General features: G+C 45.8%; 1 long non-coding RNA gene across 1 annotated transcript; it reads left to right on the forward strand.

Moving 5' to 3' along the window:
• Window positions 1-1,667: 1,667 nt before the first annotated feature.
• Window positions 1,668-2,037, forward strand: LOC109945639 (uncharacterized). Its single transcript, XR_002268914.3, has 2 exons — window positions 1,668-1,835; window positions 1,960-2,037. It is a non-coding gene; the product is annotated as an uncharacterized lncRNA (long non-coding RNA).
• Window positions 2,038-7,179: the final 5,142 nt, after the last annotated feature.

The following is a 7,179-nucleotide window of genomic DNA, read 5'->3' on the forward strand; positions in this document are numbered from 1 at the left end:
GCTACGCCACAAAAGGAAAGAAATCCGCACCGGACAGTGTCCAGTGGTGCACCGGACTGTCCGGTGCGCCAGGCGACAGAAGGCAAGAATTGGCTTCCTGGAATGCTCTCAACGGCTCCTAGCTGCCTTGGGGCTATAAAAGGGACCCCTAGGCGCATGGAGGAGAACACCAAGTATTCTCTAAGCATTCCTAAGCACTAAGACATCGATTCCGCGCTTTTGATTCCTTGCGATAGCAATTAGAGCTCTAGTTGAGTTGTGTACTCTTTGAGTTGTGTTGTGAGCTCTTGTTGCGACTTGTGTGCGTGGTGTTGCTGTGATTTCTTGTCTTGAGTGTGTTGCTTATCCCTCCCTTACTCCGTGCTTCTTTGTGATCATCTAAGTGTAAGGGCGAGAGGCTCCAAAGTGTGGAGATTCCTCGCAAACGGGATATAGTAAAGCAAGCAAAACACCATGGTATTCAAGTGGGTCTTTGGACCGCTTGAGAGGGGTTGACTGCAACCCTCGTCCGTTGGGACGCCACAACGTGGAGTAGGCAAGCGTTGGTCTTGGCCGAACCACGGGATAAACCACTGTGCCATCTCTGTGATTGATCTCTTGTGGTTATTGTGTTTTGTTGAGACTCCTCTCTAGCCACTTGGCATTATTTGTGCTAACTCCTAATCAAGTTTTGTGAGTTAAATTTCAAGTTTTACAGGATCACCTATTCACCCCCCCTCTAGGTGCTCTCAGCAGCATTCGCACGGTAAGCTGTAGAATTGAAGACAGAGTTATATGGGTTTCTTGGAACTTAATATATCCCACTGTCAACTGTACATCTTTCTTTAAACTGTTGGGCATGTGATGTCTGATCTAATATGGCCTGGGTGTATTATTAACAAATGACCATTTGCATGTGTTTGATAGTATTTCTTCTGTTTGATACTTTGTGGCCTTTTTCTGTCTGAATGTATATTTTGACCATTTGTATGATTATGCAATTATTTTATGTCTATGTATGCTTTTGGTGTTAATGTGGTTGTTGAAAGCATCAAATATCCTCATAGAAGTAACTTTTTGATGTAGTTATTTAACCAAAATGTCTGCATTGAGCCTTTCATGTTTACTTGAAGCATTTACTTTTTGTGGTTACTTGAAGCATTGAGCCTTTCGGTTGTGATATCAATGTCCGGTCGCTCACAGGCTCCTCTCCTTTTGCTGGCTTCGCTGTTGGAAGCGAGACATCATGTGGTGTGGAGAATGTCCTTGCAGAGCACCTGAACTCAAATTTCACTCCAATGCCAGCTAGCTGCTACATAGTGCATTTCTGTATATTATGAGTACGTATACAGAATTTTAAAGTATGAATACATGTGTTTTAAAGCTTGGACAACCAATCATTTATTATCCGAGAATTTAATTTGGTTTTATTAATCAATTTAAACCTTTCTATAGGAAGAGAGTGGCTCTTCACTCCCATCGGATTGACAAAAAGTGAGTCTCATGTTTTCTTATTTGTTTGACTCATGTTGGTGTGATATTTTGCTAAACAGATTTTGCCTATTTGTGAAATTGTTGCGATTAACCTAATGGAAATATATTTAGTTATGATAACTCTGTTCTAGGTACTTTGCTTACTTAAAATTTGTTTGATGCCCTCACCTTTAAATCTGTAACAGCACAAAAGTTCATCAGAGTCAAGTTCCAGCTCATCTTGAAAATCTTCAAGCAGCGACGATGAGGATAGGGGTTCAAGGAAGTCCAGATCACAGTCAAGATCAAAGAGAACAAGGAAGGAAAAGAAGAGCCAGTCAAGGTCCAAGCGCAGAGGCAGTGAAAGCGAGGAGGAAGGCCCGGTACGCCTCTCTAAATTCTTCGGGAAGTAAGGAGTAGACGCTGCTGTACCCAAGACGCCTTTTTCATTTTGAAACGTAGATTGGTTGGTTTGGATGTATCATTCAACACAAATTACTTCTGAAGGTTGAGCGAGCCGTTTACCATGGTGTTCTCAATATGATGCTCAGCTGTTAAGAGGGTCTGGTCAAGTTGTGTGGCTTCCAAAAACTTTGTAAGCAACTGGTAAGTCATTGTTAAATCTCTGTACCTTGGAGGATTTGATGCCATATATTTGAGACATTGAACTGCTATATTTATGTTAAGACTTTACATACGCAGTCAGTTGTTTCAGTTATATGCTCTTTTGCTATATTTATGTTAAGACTTTACATGCCTAGTCAGTCGTTTCCAATCTGTAAATCTTCCAGCGCCTGACATGGTGAGGAAGGTTGTTAGACCCTACTGAAACTTCCCTCTCTTTGTTACATCACTTTGCATCTTCCAGCGCCTAACATGCTTTAGTGAATCTGGAATTTAGTGTTGTGAGAGCTGTTTTGTTGTGACATGCTTTGGACTGTTAGGTGGCTGAATTCTGAATTTTCATATTTGGAATAGCGTCTAAGTCTGAATTTCCAAAGTAGTTTCTTGGACAGTTAACATCGCATATCCTTTGCACGATGCATCATTTTAAATAACACGGTGCTGCGTCTTGAAATGAAGTCTATTTTCACTCTCATGTTCATGTTCATGCACAAATATGGAAGCCACATTTTTTGTTTATCATGCTTTCCTATATCTTTGTGTACATGTGATTTAATGCCAGTTGTGTATTTATGAGAATTTTGGTTTATTTTGTAGGATTTCGGCTCTCATCAAGTGACTCCTCCCCCTCACATTGACTTTGCGCACAGATGTCTCAATTCTAGTGGTGGAGCTACGAACAACAATCTGATGTCCTGATCGAGAGCGATGGAGTTAATGTTTGAACTTGTGTGTTTGAACTTGTGAACTAAAAATGTGAACTATGGATGTGAACTTGTGTGAATTTGTGAACTTATGTATTTGGACTTATGTGAATTTGTGAACTTATATATTTGGACTTGTGTGAATTTGTGATATGAACATATATCAATGTGTTTGAAATCTATATTGTATGTGATATATTGTGTTGCATGTGATATTATGTGTGTCTAATTTTTTATTTTTGTATTTTTTATTTTTTTCTGGAAAAGGGTTAAGAACGTGGGTACCCACGTTCTTAAGGTTAAGAACGTGGGTACCGTCGAACTTATTGTGCAGTCCTCGCAGACCCACGTAGGGTTAAGAACGTGGGTGCCCACGTTCTTAAGGTTAAGAACGTGGGTACCGTCGAACTTATTGTTCAGTCCGCGCAGACCTTCGCAGGACACATAAGTTCGACGGCCACGTGACCCCGTCGAACTTAACCTTAAGAACGTGGGTGTCGTCGAACTTATGGGAAAAAATTCAACGGCCCCCGTCGAATTTAAAAACGCACGTTCTTAATGTTAAGTTCGACGGTACTCACGTTCTTAATGTTAAGTTCGACGGTACCCACGTTCTTAACCTTAAGTTCGACGGGGCCGTCGAACTTACTTCTCTAAGTTCGTCCAAAAATCACCGTCGGCTATATTCGTCGGTAAACCCACGTTCTTATGGTAAGTTCGACGGCTTATTACATTAAGTTCGACGGTTTTTCACCCATGTTCTTTAACCAGTTTCCTGTAGTGAATCTCCACAACTTGGAGCCTCTCGCCCTTACACTTGATGTTCACAAAGAAGCACGGAGTAAGAGAGGGATGAGCAACGCACACAAGACACGAAATCAGAGTACCAACACGCACACAAGTCACAACAAGAGCTCACAACACAACCCAACGAGTTCACAACTCAAATTGAGCTCTAGTTGCTATCACAAAGAATCAAATGCGCGGAATCGAAGTCTTGGTGCTTAGGAATGCTTAGAGAATGCTTGGTGTGCTCCTCCATGCGCCTAGGGGTCCCTTTTATAGCCCCAAGGCAGCTAGGAGCCGTTGAGTGCATTCCGGGAAGGCAATTCTTGCCTTCTGTCGCCTGGCGCATCGGACAGTTCGGTGCACCACCGGACACTGTCCGGTGCGGATTTCTTTCCTTCTTTGGCGAAGCCGACCGTTGGCGCTTTGGAGCCGTTGGCGCACCGGACACTGTCCGGTGCACACTGGACAGTCCGGTGCCCCCTTCCGACCGTTGGCTCGGCCACGTGTCTCGCGTGGATCGCGCGATCGACCATTGGCCCGGCCGACCGTTGGCTCACCGGACAGTCCGGTGAATTATAGCCGTACGCCGTTAATCATTTCCCGAGAGCGACGACTTCGCCTGTGAATGGCTCATCGGACAGTCCGGTGCACCACCGGACAGTCCGGTGATTTATAGCCGTACACCGCCGTCGAAGTCCCGAGAGCAGCAAGTTCGCCAGAGCTAGCCTGTCGCACTGGACACTGTCCGGTGCACCACCGGACAGTCCGGTGCACCCAGACTGAGCAGACTTTGGCTGAACAAGCCAAGTCTTCTCCAATTTGATTTCTCCTATTTCCAGCACTTAGACACAATACATTAGTCTCTAAAACAATGTACTAAGTCATAGAAACATACCTTTATACTTGATTTGTACTTTGTCCACCATTTAACACTTAGGCACTTGTGTTGGACACTAAATCACCAAAATACTTAGAAATGGCCCAAGGGCACATTTCCCTTTCAGCGTGCACATGGGCTCCAAAAGGGGCCAAGGGCGGCGGTTTCTCTAGGGGGGCACGGCGTAGGCCACCGTTCTCGGCGTGCGTGCGCGCGGGGCGGGGTAGGCACTTGCGAGATGACGACTGTTGACGGGTGGGGCCCATGGGCGACGATTGCGGACGTGCGAGGGTGGAGCCGCTGGCAGGTGGTGCCCACCGAGCAGAGAAAGAAAGTGGGTGAAAGGGAAATAGGGTCAAACCTTTTCCTAAATGATTTTGGTGGTTGAAATGCCCAACACAAATAATTGGACTAACTATTTTGCTCTAGATTATATGTTCTACAGGTGCTAAAGGTTCAACACAAACCAACAAAAGATCCAAGTTAGGGTTAAAAAGAAAGGAGCAAAAGAAACCGAAGAGAACCCTGGTCTGGCGCACCGGACTTTCTGGTGTGCCACCGGACAGTGTCCGGTGCACCAGGGGCAATCGACTCAAACTCTTCACCTTTGAATTTCTGGAGAGCCGCTCCACTATAATTCACCGGACTTTCCGGTGTGCCAGCGGAGCAACGGCTATCGAGCGCAACGGTCAACTCCAACGGTCGCCTGCAAACTTGAACAGTGCACGGACAGTTCGCGCAGAGTCAGTGCAGCGCCAGAAGGCGCACCGGACGGTGAACAGTGCATGTCCGGTGCGGCACCGGACTATCTGGTGCCCCAAGATGTCAGAGCTCCAACGGCCGAAACCGTAAGAACCCTAACGGTTGGGTGACGTGGCTGGCGTACCGGACTGTCCGGTGCACCCATCAACATACAGCCTCCCCAACGGTTGGTTTGGTGGTTGGGGCTATAAATACCCCCCAACCACCACCATTTTAAGCATCCAAGTTTTTCAGACATCTCATTCAATACAACAGCTAGTGCAATCAATACAAGACACAATTCAATAGAATCAAAGCCTCTCCAAGTCCCAAATCCACTCCAAACAAATAGTGACTAGAGAGAGTGTTTTGCTCGTGTTCTTTGAGCTCTTGTTCTTGGATCGCTTTCTTCTTCCCTATTCTTGTTCTTCAAACACTTGTAATCAAAGCAAGAGACACCAATTGTGTGGTGGTCCTTGCGAGGTCTAAGTGACCCATTTGATTGAGGAGAAAGCTCACTCGGTCTAGGTGACCGTTTGAGAGAGGGAAAGGGTTGAAAGAGACCCGGTCTTTGTGACCACCTCAACGGGGACTAGATTTGCAAGAACCGAACCTCGGTAAAACAAATCACTGTGTCACTCGCTTTATTTCTTGGTTGATTTGTTTTCGCCCTCTCTTTTGGACTTGTATTTTATTCTAACGCTAACCCCGGCTTGAAGTGTGCTTAAAGTTTGTAAATTTCAGTTTCCGCCTATCCACCCCCCTCTAGGCGACTTTCAATTGGTATCAGATTCGGTACTTCATTAGAGTCTAACAACTTGAAGTGATGTCGGGAGGATCCGCCAAGAGGGAGATGGAAATGGCCACAAGCCACGGGAAGGCTCCATCAAAGGAGTCTGGTGCCAAAGGAAGGGAGGAGTCACCTCCCTGCGTCAAGTCGCATCGGAGTGGTGACAAGAAGAAGAAGATGAAGAAAGTGGTCTACTACGAGACCGGTTCTTCATCGCCATCCACCTCCGGCTCCGACACTCCGTCCATCACTTCTAAGCACCATGAGCGCAAGAAGTTTAGTAAGATCGCCCTACGCTATCCCCGCATTTCCAAACGCACACCTTTACTTTCCGTCCCATTAGGCAAACCACCAGTTTTTGACGGTGAAGATTATTGTATATGGAGTGATAAAATGAGGCATCATCTAACCTCACTCCATGCTAGCATTTGGGACATTATTGAATTTGGAGCGCAGGTACCATCCGTAGGGGATGAAGGATATGATTCGGACGAAGTCGCCCAAATCCGACACTTTGATTCCCATGCAACTACTATACTCCTCGCCTCCTTGTGTCGATAGGAGTATAAAAAGGTGTAAGGGCTAAAGAGTGCCAAAGAGATTTGGGACGTACTAAAAACCGCACACGAAGGGGATGAGGTGACCAAGATCACCAAGCGGGAGACGATCGAGGGGGAGCTCGATCGATTCATCCTCAACCAAGGAGAGGAGCCACAAGCAATGTACAACTGGCTCAAGACCTTGGTCAACCAAGTGCGCAACCTCGGGAGCACCAAATGGGATGACCATGGAATGGTCAAGGTTATTCTAAGATCACTTGTTTTTCGTAATCCTACACAAGTTCAATTAATTCGTGGTGATCCTAGATATAAGCTAATGTCTCCCGAGGAGGTTATAGGAAAGTTTGTGAGCTTTGAGTTGATGATCAAAGGCTCCAAACAAATCATCGCGCAAGGCGGCACCACCACACCCGAGGTGCAACCCGTCGCATTCAAAGCGACAGAGGAAAAGAAAGAAGAGTCTACATCAAGTAGGCTCCCCATCGACGCCTCCAAGCTCGACAACGAGGAAATGGCGCTCATCATCAAGAGCTTCCGCCAAATCCTCAAACAAAGAAGGGGGAAGGATTACAAACCCCGCTCCAAGAAAGTTTGCTACAAATGTGGTAAGTCCGATCATTTTATTGCTAAGTGTCCATTATC

This window comes from Zea mays, chromosome 4 (assembly GCF_902167145.1).
Source record: "Zea mays cultivar B73 chromosome 4, Zm-B73-REFERENCE-NAM-5.0, whole genome shotgun sequence".
Lineage (NCBI taxonomy): Eukaryota > Viridiplantae > Streptophyta > Magnoliopsida > Poales > Poaceae > Zea > Zea mays.